Consider the following 18,006-nt stretch of genomic DNA (forward strand, 5'->3'; position numbering starts at 1 on the left):
ATCTAAGGACCCTTGTGATTATACTGGAAAACGTAGTGGCGTAGCAGTTAAGAGCTACAGCTGCTAACCAAAAGATCAGCAGTTCAAATCTACCAGGCGCTCCTTGGAAACTCTATGAGGCAGTTCTACTGTTCTGTAGGGTCGCTATGAGTTGGAATCGACCAGACGGCAATGGGTTCGGGTTTGTGATTATACTGGACCAACCAGGAGACCATCCCTATTTTAAAGTAAGGTGATTAGCAACTTTAATCCTATTTCCAACCTTAATTCCTCTTTGCCTATAACCTAACATTTACAGGTTCCATAGATTAGGACATGGACATCTTTGGGAGGCCATTTTCCACTGACCACAACCTACTGATACCAGGGTAGGACAAGCAAAAGTTAAAAAACAAAACTGCAGATTTTGCTGTCAAGATCATGTTACTCTTCTGATACAAAACACTCACTGGCTCTTCATTGTCTAAAGAATTATGTCTAACCTCCTTATATTAAAGCCCTTCATAAAATTTCAAAATACGTCTTCAGCGTTATCATATACTAGACTTCTAAAAGTACTCTGGTACTCTACTCAAACTGCAGAACTAAGGAGTACCCAAATACATCCTGGACTTACGCACATCTGTTCGCACATAATTTGCTCTTTCTAGCAGGCTGCCTCCACTCTTTGTCCAAATTGTATTCCTCCTTTAAGGCCCAGCTTAAATGCCACCTACCTTCTACATATTACTTTCCCTGCCAGAAGTGAGGTTGCCTTCTCTGAATATCCACAATATCCTGTTCTCTAAAGTTAGCACGTTCAGTAGTGACATAAAGGAAAGTGGACAGAGAAAGTTTCTGGGGTTGCTCTGCAGCTACCTGTGTGACCCCGGGCACAAGATGTTTACCCTCTCAATCTTGGTTTCCCCATCCATAAAATGAAAAGGTAGGCCAAAGTACTTCTAAATTATTTCCCAGTTCTTAAGCTCTATGAGATTTATAGGATTTGTATCCATTTCACTCCATCCCCAAATACAATGTCTAGTTGTGGACACCATCATGTCTGACCCGGATTAATGTACTCCTCCTAATGAACTTTCCTGCCTCCAGTCTTGTGGTCTCCCCGCCCCAAAAAGCATCTTTCTAGGTTACTCACCTGCTCAAAACTGGTCAAAGGCTCTTAGGAAAATGTCCAAACTCCTCAATCTCTGGTGTTCTTTCAGTTTGACTTTCAGTTTCGCACACACACCTTCAATTCCCAACTACTTGCTTCCCTTGCCTCAGAGCCTTTGCAGGGATAATACTCGTCCCTTTTCCTCTTTCTACCAGATTCTTCTTATCCTTCAGGCTCAGCTTAAATGTCTCTTCATCCCGGTAACCTTTCTTGATCCTCCCAGTCTGATTTAGGTGTCCATCCTGTTTGTTTCCAACCACCCTAGACTACCGTCTCGTAGTCCTCACCATTAACATCTGTTAATTTCTCAGTGTCCTCTACCTGAGCTCCTTGTGGGTAGGGATGGTCAATCTTGTCCACTACATGTGATAGACTGATGGTTGTTGCCCAAATTCTATATCCAATAGCAGGACTTTAAGCTGCACACAGCTACCCAAAATCAAGATTTTCCAGCCTCTCCTGCAAACTTGTGTGGCCAGGTGTTTAAGTTCTGGCCAATGAAGCATAAGTAAAATTGTCCAGGGCAGTTTCAGGGAACCTTTCCTAAGAGAAAGCGTATCAAGTGTGGCCTCTTGCCCTCTCTTCTGTCTCTTCCTCCATCCTGCCACCTGGAGGATGGAGGCCACACTCTAAAGCTGATGAACTGCAGAGTAGAGGGATCCTATGAAGGGCTATACCAGCCCTGCCTTGCCTATCCAGACTTTACGGGATAAACAAAGCTCTACTTTGTGTAAGTCACTATTATTTTGGGATTTCCATCACTTCCAGGTAAACCTAACTGCAATATACATGACCATATTCACAGTACCAAGAATTACCTGTTGACTAAAGTGGAAACCTCATCTCTCCTATTGGAGTATAATCTTTGTCAGTAAGTGTACTGTCATGTGTCCCGGTAGGAGCCACACTTCTTGGCAGAGGGTAGCACACAGAAGTGCTCAACATTGAGTGTGAGTGACCAATGAATTAATGACCATTTGGTTAATGAAGTAACGAGCCCTAGTGGCACAGTGGTTAAGTGCCTGGCTGCTAACCGACAGGTAGGTGGTTTCAACCCACCAGCCACTTTGCAGGAGAAAGATGTGGCAGTCTGCTTTCATAAAGATTACGGCCTTGGAAACCTCATGGGACAGTTCTACTCTACCTTAGAGGGTCACTATGAGTCGGAATCAACTCAAGGGCAATGGATTTAATGGGTGGTTAATGAAGTAGATAGGTTCTGTCCAACCTATACAGTCTATTTTAACCTGGGGCTTAAGGTGGCTGCCAATCAAAATAAGGTCAAAAAAGAATGCCAGTTTCCATTTTTTTTTTTTTTTTTTAATGGAATAGTTGGATGCCTAGACGCCAGAGTTCACTGTTCTCTCCTTGGGCAGAATGCCACCAGTATGGTCTATTCCTGGCATATTCTACCTGAAAGCTCCACAAGATATGCAAATAAGCAAGACCTTTTAAAACAACAGCACATGCAACCTCTGCTCCTGAGCAGGTGGGATGTCTAGTAATTTCTATCACTTGAGAGCTCTACCCCCTCAGCCTGGAGGATGGGGATGCAGATGCAACAAGAACACTAAGCAGAAAAGCAGACAGGGGAAACCAGTCTTCCAGAGTCCCTTGCCCGGGAGGAGTTCCTTCATCTGTGAAGTAGAGTATTATATATTCTTAGGATTCCAGGCTATCAAGACCAACGCAGCTTCAGACAGCCATCAGCCCAGATTATAGAACTGATTATATTTGAAAGGTTCATATTTATTTAGAGAGACATTCATACCAATAATTGCTAAATACCTACTACATGCCAGATAGTTTGTAGACACTGAAGTCACTGAGACAAACTTACCACATGTCAAACCCTGGGCAAAGCACTAAGCAGGTACTGCCTATTTAATTCTTAAGTAGCTAAGAAAAGAAAAGCACTAGTTGAGCTCATTTTAAGAAGAAAATTGAGGCACAGAGAGATTAGGTATTATGATCAAGGTTATACAGCTAGAAAGGAGTGGGACATCTAACACAGCCAAAAGGATCAAAGGTTCTAGGATGTGAGGGTTTGAGTTATGAAGGACAGGGCATTTTCTGCCCTTATTTTGGTTTGCTTTTGCATTTGTTCTGTTTGTTTGGGGTAGGGGCAATTGATGAGGAAGCCATCCAAATACAGTATGTGTGAAGTGGAGATGGGCGCAAAAGTGGTGCATCTGAGGAAATTCAAGTTTCTGGTGTGCTCAGAGTAAAAGACGCAGGCTAGCAAGTGGCAGGATACAAGCTGGATCGAGGATGGTCCAAAAAAAGGGGTAAATGAAGGTCTTTATACTGGCATGAGACAATCCTACTAACATGTCAGAAGACCACTCTGGCAACAGAGTAGGGACCAGAATACAGGGGAGAGCCAGAAAGGAACCAGAAAGAACCTGTAGTTGTCCAGGAAGTAAATGATGATTCCAGAGCAACGGAGGGTGACAAAGAAGAGCTAGAATGGTCAGAGTACTTGGTAACTGATGGTTTGGGGCGGTGGGAATGGAATGTTGATAAGAGAGAAGAACCCAAGCATTGCTCCCAGCTTGATAGCTTGGGAAAATTGGTGGATGGTGATGCTCCTGACCAGTTTGGCCAACAAAAGAGAGAGGTCTGTGAGACACCCAGGCGAACCTAACTAATGAGAAGTTATGAGTCTGGAGCTCAAACAGCTGGATTTAGGATGGACGGATGGATGGAAGAGTGGGTAGTTGGATACCTGTAACCAGGGGCAAGTAGATTACCCAGTGAGATCAGTCTTTGAATAGTATTTTGCAACTACTCACCTAAATCTTGAACTTTAGGAGGCCCTTTAAAATATGCCAACCCTGTTTCTCACAAAGATGATAAAATGAACCGACAGGACTCCCTCAAGCCTGAAGCTCTCTGTACCACTCAGTTAAAAGCACCTACCTCACTGTGCATTGTGGTCTTAAGTCAACTCCCTTCAGGGTCAGTGAGCCTATTCCAAACCCTACTGCTACTTGGAAAGTAAACACAAAGCAGCTGCTCTGAAAATGCAACCACAGTGTTTTTAAAGCATTTTCCTAAGGACTTGGAGATCCTAATATACTCTCTTTATGGGCTCTTTGTAGAAGCTCTGATCTGTTTCACAGAACCACCACCTTCCTGGATGAAACATTCTTGTAGAGAAGATAATCAATGGCCACGACAGATTATGGGTATCAAAATACTATACCATACCTACTTCAAATTGTTCCCTTAAAGAGCAGGGATGCCAGGTTCTACTTCAGTCATATCCTAAACATCAAATTCAACTGACTGCAAATGCAAATATGTGGGAGACAAACGTTCAAGAGGCTTTTAATCAACATTTTCTGCTATGGGCAGCTACTTATAATTCTTATCTGATTGCAGTCTCTTAACTGTGATTACTTGAATATTCAAAATAAATTACCAAGTTCTTTGAGCTAATTTGCTCAAAATACACAAAGGCAGTGTTATACCCTCAGGTGAAATTTTAAAAGGATAGAGAAATATAATTAACAAATATAAGTTATGCCACCCCCCCCCCAAGAGAAAATGTCTTAGAAGATTTTAATTCAAACCTGTGTAATGTAAATAAGGCATGTGACATCAAAATGTATTTCCCTTTTTTTAAGGCTCAATCTAATGGCCCATATTTTTAACTGTTGTTTGGGTTCTATGATGAATGAGAGGGAGAGGCAGAGTTCAAATGTGTTTTAAAAAAAAGCCTGTTACAATGTTGCATTTTAAAAAGCAAACACAATCTTATTGTGGTTAGGTGTTATTTGCTCAGTTTTGACTCAAAGCAACCCCATAGCAGTTGGAAAATATGGCCTTGGTGACAGAAACAATGCCAGAGACCGAATGAAAGAATTCTGTAAGACCAACAACGACTTCATTGCAAATACCTTCTTTCACCAACATAAATGGTGACTATTTTTTTTTTTTATACACATGGACCTTGCCAGATGGAACACACAGAAATCAAACTGACTACATCCGTGGAAAGAGACGATGGAAAAGCTCAATATCATCAGTCAGAACAAGGCCAGGGGCCGACTGTGGAACAGACCATCGATTGCTCATATGCAAATTCAAGCTGAAACTGAAGAAAATCAGAGAAAGTCCACGAGAGCCAAAATGTGACCTTGAGTATATCCCACCTGAATTTAGAGACCATCTCAAGAATAGATTTGATGCATTGAACACTAGTGACCGAAGACCAGATGAGCTGTGGAATGACATCAAGGACATCATCCATGCAGAAAGCAAGAGGTCACTGAAAAGACAGGAAAGAAAGAAAAGACTGAGATGCATGTCAGAGGAGACTCTGAAACGTGCTCTCGAGCCTCGAGCAGCTAAAGCAAAAGGAAGAATTGATGAAGTAAAAGAACTGAACAGAAGATTTCAAAGGGCCTCTGGAGAAGACAAAGTAAAGTATTATAATGACATGTGCAAAGAGCTGGAGATAGAAAACCAAAAGGGAAGAATACCTTCGACCTTTCTCAAGCTGAAAGAACTGAAGAAAAAATTCAAGCCTCGAGTTGCAATAGTGAAGGATTCTATGGGGGAAAATATTAAATGACGCAGGAAGCATCAAAAGAAGATGGAAGGAATACACAGAGTCATTATTATATCAAAAAGAATTAGTCAATGTTCAACGATTTCAAGAGGTAACATATGATCAGGAACCGATGGTACTGAAGGAAGAAGTCCAAGCTGCTCTGAAGGCACTGGCAAAAAACAAGGCTCCAGGAATTGATGGAATATCAATTGAGATGTTTCAACAAATGGATGCAGCACTGGAGGTGCTCACTTGTCTATGCAAAGAAATATGGAAGACAGCTTCCTGGCCAGCTGACTGGAACAGTTCCATTTATGCCTATTCCCAAGAAAGGTGATCCAACTGAATGTGGAAATTATAGAACAATATCATTAATATCACACGCAAGCAAAATTTTGCTGAAGATCATTCAAAAACGGCTGCAGCTGTATAGCGACAGGGAACTGCCAGAAATTCAGGCCGGTTTCAGATGAGGACATGGAACCAGGGATATGATTGCTGATGTCAGATGGATCCTGGCTGAAAGCAGAGAATACCAGAAGGATGTTTACCTGTGTTTTATTGACTATGCAAAGGCTTTCGACTGTGTGGGTCATAACAAACTATGGATAACATTGCGAAGAATGGGAATTCCAGGACACCTAATTGTGCTCATGAGGAACCTGTACATAGATCAAAAGGCAGTTGTTCGGACAGAACAAGGGGATACTGATTGGCTTAAAGTCAGGAAAGGTGTGCATCAGGGTTGTATTCTTTCACCATACCTATTCAATCTGTATGCTGAGCAAATAATACAAGAAGCTGGACTATATGAGGAATGGGATTGGAGGAAGACTCATTAACAACCTGCATTATGCAGATGACACAACCTTGCTTGCTGAAAGTGAAGAGGATTTAAAGCACTTACTAATGAAGATCAGAGACCACGGCCTTCAGTATGGATTGCACTTCAACATAAAGAAAACAAAAATCCTCACAACTGGACCAATGAGCAACATCATGATAAATGGAGAAAAGATTGAAGTTGTCAAGGATTTCATTTTACTTGGATCCACAATCGACAGCCATGGAAGCAGCAGTCAAGAAATCAAAAGATGCACTGCATTGGGCAAATCTGCTGCAAAGGACCTCGTTAAAGTGTTGAAGAGCAAAGATGTCACCTTGAAGACTAATATTTCCAATTGCATCATATGCATGTGAAAGCTGGACAATGAATAAGGAAGACTGAAGAAGAACTGACGCCTTTGAACTGTGGTGTTTTGGTGAAGAATACTGAATATACCATGGACTGCCAGAAGAACGAATAAATCTGTCCTGGAAGAAGTACAACCAGAATGCTCCTTAGAAGCAAGGATGGTGAGACTGCGTCTTACATACTTTGGATAAGTTGTCAGAAGGATCAGTCCCTGGAGAAGGACATCATGCTTGGCAGAGTACAGGGTCAGCGGAAAAGAGGAAGACCCTCAACGAGGTGGATTGACACAGTGGCTGCAACAATGGGGTCAAGCATAACGACGATAGTTAAGGATGGCACAGGACCTGGCAGTGTTTCATTCTGTTGTGCATAGGATCCCTATGAGTTGGAACCGACTCGACGGCACCTAACAACAATAACAAGCAACCCCATGTGACAGAGTAAAACTGCTTCATAGGATTTTCTAGGCTGCCATCTTTACAGGAGTCGATCATCCGCTGGGTTCGAACGTCCAAACTTCCAGTTACAGCAGCTGATGGCCTAACTGTTGCACCACCTAAAACCCAACCAAAACCACTGCCGTCAGTCGATTCCCATTCAGTGACCACACAGGGTTTCCAAGGCTGTAAATCTCTACGGAAGTCAACTACCAGTCTCCGGAGGAGCCACTGGTGGTTTTGAACCACCAACCTTCAGGCTAGCAGTCGATCACTTTAACCACTGTGCCACCAGCCACCAGGGCTCCTTAAACACAACTGGTAATAATCATTTATTCATTTCTTCTATAGAGTGTGCCTAAATCAACAACTATTTGGTCACCTGGTCAGATTTCATGTTAACGTAAGTCATTCTGTGAATTTTGTGATTTTTTTATTTAGGAATTATGATATTTCCAGCCATCAGAATGTTGTCAGATTCAGTGGCCCACACCCAGACAGAAACACGTTCTGAAAGGGTCTACAAATCCCAAGAGAGCTGAAGGTGGTAGGGAACAAATACCATTGGTCCAGCACAGCCCTTAACAAGGTTTGTTTTGGGAATGACCTAGTAGATATTTTCAATACCTACACCTCCACCCAGAGGAAACTAGACCATCTGGAGCCATTTCTCTCAGGTCTTACCTACTTACTTATTTTGGAAATCAAACCCACGTGGGGCTGCGGCCCAGGTAAGGAAACTAATGCTGGATACCCTCGAGATTCACACAAGTCCAGCCAATCAGCAAGTGGCCTTTTGAATACTGATTTCTGACACTAGTAATTATAGGGCTCTTCTGTATTTGCACTTCTGATGGCCCCAAAAAGGAGAGACTTAGGCTCATAAGAGACTTAGGCTCATGGTGGCACAGTGGTTTAAGGGCTCAGCTGCTAACTGAAAGGTCAGTGGTTCAAACCCACCAGCTGCCTTGAGGGAGAAAAGACCTGGCAATAAGACCCTATGGGGCAGTTCTATCCTGTCATATAGGCTCGCTATGAGTTGGAATCGAGTCGATGGCACACAAGTTCAGAATACATATTTAAAAAAGAACTCAGGGAAGTAATAAAAGGTCACCCTTTCAAGGACTGACCACAAATCTTACTCCCCCACTAGCTTCCTTTGTCTAAATCTTTGCTTAGTTACTATCAACAAAAGTCCTATGTTGGTCATATTGTCAACCTCCCAGATTTATACAATGATAATCAAGAAGCTTTGTTTCCTCTGAGTCTGTGTCTAGAGCCCCAGCAAATTCCAAGATAACTATTTAGGTCTAACAATCATGCAACAGAGCCTGGTGGCCAAGAGCACTCTGCAGCCTGCCTGCTCCAGTCTGAATCCTGGCTCCGCTGTCTACCAGCTGTGTAGCCTTGGACAAGTGACAATCTTTCTGTACCTTAATTTCGTCATCTGTAAAAGTGCAATAAAAACAGGGTACCCCCTCCTCATGGGGTTCTTTTGAGGCCAAAACGAATATACGTCGAGTACTTTAGAAAAGTGCCAGTTACGGGGTATTGAGCAACTGTATTCAGTACCCACAGAACAGCCTCTTTCTTTTTAACAGTTGCAAAGTATTCTACTGTCCAGCTGTACCATAATTTATTCTTCTGGTGGACATTTACTCTATTGACTCTTCCAATCTTTTGCTATTATAAACTATGCTTCAGTGACTACCTATACAATTGAAGGATTTTACCTAACTCATTATACGAAGTCCTACTTAATTTTCATGTTAGTATCGATTGTTCAAACGCTCTCTGAAGTAGGCACAGGTATTATCACCTCGAAGTTGTAGATAGGACCTGAAGTCTCAAGGGGGTAGAATGACTTAATCAGAAACCAGGTGCTGTCAATTCCAACTCATGGCAACCCCAGGTGTGCTGCAGCAGAACTGTGCTCCACAGGTGTCCTAGTTATCTAGAGCTGCTATAATAGAAATACCACAAGTGGATGGCTTCAACAAACAGAAGTTTATTCTCTCACAGTCTAGTAGGCTAAAAGTCTGAATTCAGGGCGGCAGCTCCAGAGGAAGGCTTTCTCTCGCTGTTGGCTCTGGAGGAAGGTCCCTGTCATCAATTTTTCTCTGATCTAGGAGCTTCTTGGCGCAGGAACCCCGGGTCCAAAGGATGTGCTCTGCTCCCGGCACTGCTTTCTTGGTGGTATGAGGTCCCTCATGTCTCTCTGCTCACTTCTCTCTTTTTTATCTCAAAGGAGACAGGTTTAAGACAAAACCTAATCTTACAGATTGAGTCCTGCCTCATTAACATAACTGCCAATAATCCCACCTCATTAACATTATAGAGATAGGATTTACAACACACAGGAAAATCACATCAAATGACAAAATGCTGGACAATCACACAATATTGGGAATCATGGCCTAGCCTAGTTGACAGATATTTTTGGAAGACACAATTCAATTCATGACAACAGGATTTTCAATGCTGGTTTTTCAGAAGTAAATAGCGAGGTCTTTCTTCAAAGGCACCTCTGGGTAGACTCAAACCTCCAACCTTTCAGTTAGCAGCTGAGCCCAGGGACTCCTTACTCACCCATAAGTTGGCTACTAACTTGAAAGGCGTCTTCTTTGAGTCTGCTTCCTACAGCTTTGATTGCTTCAAAGACCTCAGATCAACAGTAGAGATAAATACTTCGAAGTTCGTCAGAAGCAAACACAAATTGTCACAGATGTGCACGTCAAGTAATGAATAGGGCAGATGGCCATATCAGCAAGTTCTGTAAATGTTAAAGTAATTTACTTTTTCTGCCAAAGACTGAAGCAGAAGTACCCTGAACACTACCCCCAGGGACATATACAACACTGCCAAACTCCCAGGGAAGCAAATGAATAATTACTGAATTTGGTATCATGAGAACTATTCTTTGGGGAAAGAGAAATTCATAACAATCTTTTTGGAACAGCTTTTGCTGTGCCAAGGCAAAAGGCGGAACAGGTACTCTGGATTCAGAATAGCTTAGATAAAATAAAGACCTGAGTGGCCAGTTCTCCAGCATGGCTTTAATTAGATCTGTTTAGTATGGACTTATAGGAGATCAGGTCTGATAGGATGAAATTGACAGTGGGAAAAGGAAGGGACAAAGCTGGGACTTAATAGAGATGGAAACTGTAACCAGCATGAGGGTGTTAACCTAGTAAAACTATAAGGACAGTAGTTAAAACTGCAGGTAGGTTTTAAGAAATGGTTACCCTCTCATTTAGAGAGAGCATTACAGTACTAGAGAAAAATCTTAAAATAAACAAGAAAACTATTCCCTAAATCGCAGTCATCAAGAAGACATCAAAACAGAAGGTACAAAAGTCTAACTTAAGCTACAAGGCATACATACTATTGTCCAGATGCAATTATACAGAACTGTACTTTTGGAAACCCTGGTGATGTAGTGGTTAAGTGTTATGGCTGCTAACGAAAAGGTGAGCAGTTTGAATCCACCAGGTGCTCCTTGGAAACTCTATGGGGCAGTTCTACTCTGTCCTGAAGGGTCACTATGAGTCGGAATCGACTCGATGGCACTGGGTTTGGTTTTTTGGTTTGGTACTTCAGACAGGCACCCTGGTGGCGCAGCGGTTAAGAGCTACACCTGCTACCCAAAAGGTCAGCAGTTCTAATCCAGCAGGAGCTTCCTAGAAACCCTATGGGGCAGTTCTACTCTGTCCTATAGGGTCGCCATGAGTCGGAATCAACTTGACGGCATCAGGTTTGGTTTTGGTACTTCAGACAGAAGTGGCAGGGGAAGGGGGAAGGTGGGGGTTTAGTCTTTCTAAAAACTCACCAAATACGAATATTTTAAATCCACAGGCCACACAATTCTAAAAACAAATGCACAGAAGTCCACTAAAAATGTTCCCATGGAGGAAACATCTGGATGGAGTCCAGCAGGAACTAGTTTGGTAACAATAACATGTATAGGCTCAACTCAGGGTGTGGGGTTCCATTCCGAAAAGTCAAAATTAGGTCTGATTTCTTTCCTGAACAATTCACTTTGCTAGGCCAGAACAGCTCCAGTGGCTATGTCTTAAACTTCTTAAAGAGAAAGCCTGCTAACCTCTGACTCTGACATGTTCCTTTCTAAGACCTAAATGATCTCAACTTTCAATCTCCATTCCTGGTCAAAAAGAAACAAAGGATTTGCCCTTGGCAAATATGAAACAAAAAAAAATTTTAGTTGTTGAATGGGACTTGGAAATCACCTTAGCAGTTTAATTCCTCATTTTAAAGAAAAAGAGACCAAAGTCTAAGAGTAGACTTTCTCATGCTTGGTGGCAAGTTAGAATGAGGTTCTATATAAGAACGAGGACACTCTACTCAAATAGCCATGTTTTCCAGTCTTCTCAAAATTACTTTGGTTTCAATGAATAGACAAACATGCTTTTGCTTTGCCAAAAACCTGTAACATGAGGCTATGTTTATTTTAACATCTATTATGCAAACTGAGGTGACCCAGCTGATGGAGGAACAATGGCCCTGAAACTGTGGCTCTTACCCCTGGCTCTGCCAACAACTGGCTGTGTGAGCTTTAGCAATACTGGGGCTTTCCTTTTCTCATCAACCATACTTCACAGAAAGATGCGGGAAGCATCCCAGTTTCAGTAATGTTAAATGTGGAAAAGTGCGGCAGTTTTAAGATGCTACCGATTAAAGCTGCATCCCTACCCAGGTACGTGAAAAACTGGGAAAAAAACGCATGCATGAGGATGCATTAAATATGGCCAAAACCTGTACTTGCAGAAGGCAACAAAAATGTAGTTAAGGCAGATGTTGGCCATCTGGAATCTGGAATTCCTGCCTCCCCCTTTATGATGCCATCTTTCTGAACCTACCACTAGGCTACCTCTTGTCAGCTCCGGAATCCATCCGTCCCCAGGTCGTATAACCCTACCCTGGACACAATCTACAATCAATTAGTTCTTTTCAGTCTGCTCCAGGTTGGGCCTTATCACTGCCCTGGCCTCCTCTCCCAGCCTCCCAGCCATTCCCCACATTCCTAACCTCTGTCCATGCCAGCCTATCCTACAAACCACAACAAGATTCATATCCCAGGAGCACAGAGCTCATAATGCTCCTTCCAGTTCAGAGAGGGGCCAGGATAGGTGGTCAAGACTTGGCTGGAATGCTGTGTGACTGTGGGCAAGTGTCTAAACTTCTTCACTTATAAAGTGGGAATACTCATAATACAAACTAATAGTAACTGAAATAAATCCATGCATCTTATTCAGGGTTCTCAAGAGAAACAGAACCAGAGAGAGAGACTGATTTACTTCAAGGGACTGGTTCACGCAATTGTGGAGGCTGCCAAGTCCAAAATTTGTAGGTCAGAAGACAGGTGGGATACTCCGGCTGGCTCGTGAGATTGTAGGGGGCTACCCAGTCCAAAATTCATAGGTCAGGTGGCAGGCTGGAGACTCCTGGTGGTTCACAGGATGCGGAGGGGCGGGGGCACTGGGAAGTCCAAAATCTGGAGGTGGGGCAGCAGGTTGGAGACTTCAATAGGCTGTGTCCCAAGACTGGTGGGTCAGGAATCAGGAAGAGTGCAGAATTGAGAGTTCTGCCAAAATATCTATTTAGGCAGACCACACCCTAAGGAAACACCCCCTCCAACTGATTAATTGATTGACTCCATTACAGAAAGTGATTACATTACATTAGATTATATTATGGAACAACAACTAGTCTAGTATTTGGCCAAACCACCGGGAACCATTGCCTAGCCAAGTTGACACATAAAATTAACTATCACAAACTACCATACAACCCAGAAATCCCACTCCTCGGAATATACCCTAGAGAAATAAGAGCCTTCACACAAACAGATATATGCACACCCATGTTTATTGCAGCTCTGTTTACAATAGCAAAAAGCTGGAAGCAACCAAGGTGTCCATCAACGGATTAATAGTTAAATAAATTGTGGTATATTCACACAATAGAATACCACGCATCGATAAAGAACAGTGACGAATCTGTGAAACATTTCATAACATGGAGGAACCTGGAAGGCATTATGCTGAGCGAAATCAGTCAGAGGCAAAAGGACAAATATTGTATAAGACCACTATTATAAGATCTTGAGAAATAGTATAAACTGAGAAGAACACATACTTTTGTGGTTACGGGGGGGGAAGGAGGGAGGGTGGGAGAGGGTTTTTTACTGATTAGTTAGCAGATAAGAACTACTTTAGATGAAGGGAAGGACAATACTCAATACATGGAAGGTCAGCTCAATTGGACTGGACCAAAAGCAAAGAAGTTTCCGGGATAAAATGAATGCTTCAAAGGTCAGCAGAGCAAGGGCGGGGGTTTGGGGACCATGGTTTTAGGGGACTTCTAAGTGAACTGGCAAAACAATTCTATTATGAAAACATTCTGCATCCCACTTTGAAATGTGGCGTCTGGGGTCTTAAATGCTAACAAGCGGCCATCTAAGATGCATCAATTGGTCTCAACCCACCTGGAGCAAAGGAGGATGAAGAACACCAAGGTCACACGATAACTAAGAGCCCAAGAGACAGAAGGAGCCACATGAACCAGAGACCTACATCATCCTGAGACCAGAAGAACTAGTTGGTGCCCGGCCACAACTGATGACTGCCCTGACAGGGAGCACAACAGAGAACCCCTGCGGGAGCAGGAGATCAGTGGGATGCAGACCCCAAATTCTCACAAAAGGACCATACTTAATGGTCTGACTGAGACTAGAGGAATCCCGGCAGTCATGGTCCCCAGACCTTCTGTTGGCCCAGGACAGGAACCATTCCCGAAGACAACACATCAGACATGGAAGGGACTGAACAGTGGGTAGGAGAGAGATGCTGATGAAGAGTGAGCTATTTGTATCAGGTGGACACTTGAGACTGTGTTGGCATCTCCTGTCTGGAGGGGGGATGGGAGGGTAGAGAGGGTTGGAAGCTGGCAAAATTGTCACGAAAGGAGAGACTGGAAGGGCTGACTCATTAGGGGGAGAGCAAGTGGGAGTATGAAGGAAGGTATATACAAACTTATATGTGACAGACTGACTTGATTTGTAAACGTTCACTTGAAGCTCAATAAAAATTAAAAAAAAAAATAGTGAAAAAAAAAATTAACTATCACACCATGTAAAGTGCTCAGTGCAGGGACTGACACATTAATAACAGCTCAATATGAGTTAGCCATTATCATGACGAACAACTTGCCTTTCAAACTTTTCCTTCCACTTCTGCCCTCTTTACCAGTTTCAGCCAACTGGGCTACTCCTAATTGCCTAATGAGTCCACACTTGCTTAGTCTCCAAACTCCCTCTCTCCTAGAATTCCTGCCCTTTTATCTTTCCCTGTCAGCTAGGATTCCTTTATGAAATTTAAGGCTAAACTCAAGTACTGACTTAATTCTATTTTGTTTAATTCAGTCATCTGTTCAGTGCTGACATCCTCTAGGCAGTTGCAGCAGGCACTGTGGCTAACTTCCTCACAGCCTCTGGGCCCTCCCTGTAGGCGTCCAGCCAGACAGATGAGGTGAGATTTAAGCCCACCTTCCCTGGTTCTGGGAAAGCCCCAAGTTATCAGATTTCCATTGCTCCAAGTAACCAAGGCTTAAGTCAATCACATCAAGGTCAAAAATTCTCTAAGGAAAGTGGTTGGAAGGAAAGGTCCCGTCCCACCACCCCCAACCACGTAGGCAAAGCTGATGGCAGGGGGTCCAGACAGTTGCTGGCAGCCATCCTGCAAAATCTAACTAAGGACACAATCCACACCTGAGAGGACCTCAGAGAAATGAAGCGAAAGTCCTGCCCTCTGGACTGTTCAGGTCAGATGATTGTTTAAGCCCACCTGAGTCAGGTTAGTTGTTTCTTGCACCCAAAGCATCCTGAACAACTCAGCACTATTAGGTGCTGGTGTACTTAACACAGATGGCTCCGCAATAAAGCTTTCCCAGATGTAGTTAGCCAAGTCCCCCAAAGATTTGCTTCTGAGTCCTTTTTGGTTCAATGTGTAGATTAAATATGGGTGTAAAAGACTTAAAGTGTTAGCCAAATCTGGAAGCTCCTTGGAATCAGAAATCATGTTATTTATCTTTGTGTCCATCTCCCCCTCAATACACACACTCAATAACTGACAAGTCAATGAATTTATATTAAAAAAAAAAAAAAATGAATCAAGCACGGCCTAAAAAAGGAAGGACAGATTTTTGGGCAATTTTGAGAGATGATAAGTTGTTAATTTTGGATGGTCTGAAGATGGGCCCTTATGTCATACAAAAAAGGTACAATTTTATGAAGTAACATAGCCCACTGAACAAATAATCACAGTAGTACCAGGATAGACAAAGGACCAGGTTATGTTGTAGGGGACAGAGCTATGTAGACTTCAGCAAGTCACTTGTGCGTCTCTAGGCCTTAGTTCTCCAATCTTAAAAAAAAAAAAAAAAAAAAAGATGAGGGATAAAACTTCTCACAGGGATAGTGTAAAGATTATGCACAGGAAAACAACTATACCATTGTTTAGCTCATCAACAGCAAGGGTTCACATCAATAATACCTGAAACTGAGTGCAAGCAAGGAAAAACTTATTTATGGTTAATGAATGGGAAAGTTGTTCCACTGGTAATAGAAGAGCTGGCAGGCACAAAGGAATAAACGAAAATAGTTAAAAGTTCTTTGAGGTAGGACAGGATGGGGCTGAGAACAAAAGCCGTAAAACTCTGGCCACAGCACCGAAGTTACACTAAAAGAAGGTAATTTTGCCTTGAATTGTATGACTCAAATTCACAAGGATAGATACTTCTAGAAACAAAATTGTTTCTAGAAACCGATAAGCAATGATTATGCAAAGAGAGAAAAAGAGTGACAGGGGAAAAAAAGATTCTTACAAACATCAAACGTACAAAACTTAAAGTCAATGACCAAAGAAGCAGCTCTGCTGATCCTAAGAAATTATTTATTCTCAAAAATGACTTCAAAGGGATACTGGAATCAGTGTCTGCGCAAACCATTTTTGAATGTATTCTTCTGGGGATTCATGAGCTTAATTTGTCACCTCCCCTAAACCATACTCTTCCTCCAAGAAGTGAAATAAAAGAGAAGGAAACATTTATCAAACCGCTGTCTGACAGACCCCATGCTGGGCATTTTCATCTGTATCATCTCTTAAAATCCATAGAAGTCTAACAAGTCTCTGTGACATGGACCCTCATATTATAAACAAGGAAACTGAGAACAGTGTCTGAAGTTAGGAGGTATTTTCCTTGAAAGATCGGACAATCAAATTTCAATATGCTTTCTACTTTTACTTTTCTGCAAAGTTCTATCCTACATTCTGTAACATTAGTCACCTGTAACCGTCAATAACATTTTCCCTTTTGTCTTCAGTTAGAAATTGGAGGAGAAAAAGCGAATGAAAAAAGAGAAACAGTACGACAAAAATTCTTGGCAATGAGAAGTTATAATTTGAGCCAAGAATCTAAAAGGGAAATCATTTCTCTTCCCGGTGAGGAGCTTTCCTGGAGAATCCCAGGTAGTGTTTGAGTTGACTAAAAAGGGATCCACTTGTCTCCTAACCGTAAATGGAAAAGTAAAAGTATTAGTCCACAGCCATCTAATGCAAAACCAGCTCTCTCTGGATCCGTAGATTCTGCACCAAAAGCTGCTGGCTGAGATGCTCAACCGTTTTGCAAGTGCAGGCCAGCAAGTTAGCATATACAAGTGGTTAGAAGAACTAGCTACAAAACCTAACAAGTAACAACATCTCTTCCGTATAACCCTATAATGTACTTCCTGCCACGGGTCCCGCTATGAAATAAATTAGGCTGCTTACTCCCCACTGTCACTTCTCCGTTCCCCAGCCCATCTTCTAAGTCATGCACTGGGTTCTCCCAAACAGGATCCCTCAAACTCGACCAAATTCATTCTCCAAATTTACAATCAAGGAACCAGGAAATGAGTTTAATTCACCATCAATCACTAAGGCGGGGAACCACTATCCTTAAGTGCAAAAGCACGGAATGATTGCAAGACACGTTATTTAAAAAGAACAACTCTTGCTCTAGGCATTACTCCCTCCACCCCGAGGACTGAGTGCGGGGAAGGAGCCTTATTTGCCGGGAAATAGTAACAGGGCACTTTTCTTTACAACTCTGCAACAAATGTGCTCCTGCGGCTTCTCCTGGCCCAGAGCCGCTCCCGCCTCTCCCCTCCCGGACTTCCTAAAAGGGCCGCCCCGGTCGCTTCAGAGTCCCCGCCCTCACGCTTTCTCACCCGCCTCATCCCCTTCCGAGTACCGAGGGCTGCGGTTAACTGGTTTTAATAAAAAACTAGTGATCCCGGGCAAACGGGCTTCCCCCCAGCGGGGCGGAAGGAAGGTCCCGAAGGTCGGTAGCGGCGGATAGAGTAGGAGAAAGAGAACAGGTCGGATGCACCCCGTACCGCCGGGTCTGCGAGCTCCACCGCGGGGCGAGGGCGGGCGCACCTCGGTTCCCAGGGTCGACCCAACCCACGACCCCGCAGAGGCTCTCCGAACTCGGCCAGGTTTTAGTCCCTCCAGAGGCAGCATTCTCCGAGGGCGCTTCCCTGAACCTTCCCACCAGAGAATTCATCCCAGCGGGGCGGGGGGGACTCGCATGCAAAAACCCA

General features: G+C 43.1%; 1 protein-coding gene across 3 annotated transcripts in view; it reads right to left on the reverse strand.

Annotated features, from left to right (window-relative positions):
* The window catches only part of ELOVL5 (ELOVL fatty acid elongase 5), a 103,010-nt gene that overhangs the window by 71,193 nt on the left and 13,811 nt on the right, over positions 1-18,006 (reverse strand). The window lies entirely within an intron of this gene.

Source organism: Elephas maximus, chromosome 1 (assembly GCF_024166365.1).
Source record: "Elephas maximus indicus isolate mEleMax1 chromosome 1, mEleMax1 primary haplotype, whole genome shotgun sequence".
Lineage (NCBI taxonomy): Eukaryota > Metazoa > Chordata > Mammalia > Proboscidea > Elephantidae > Elephas > Elephas maximus.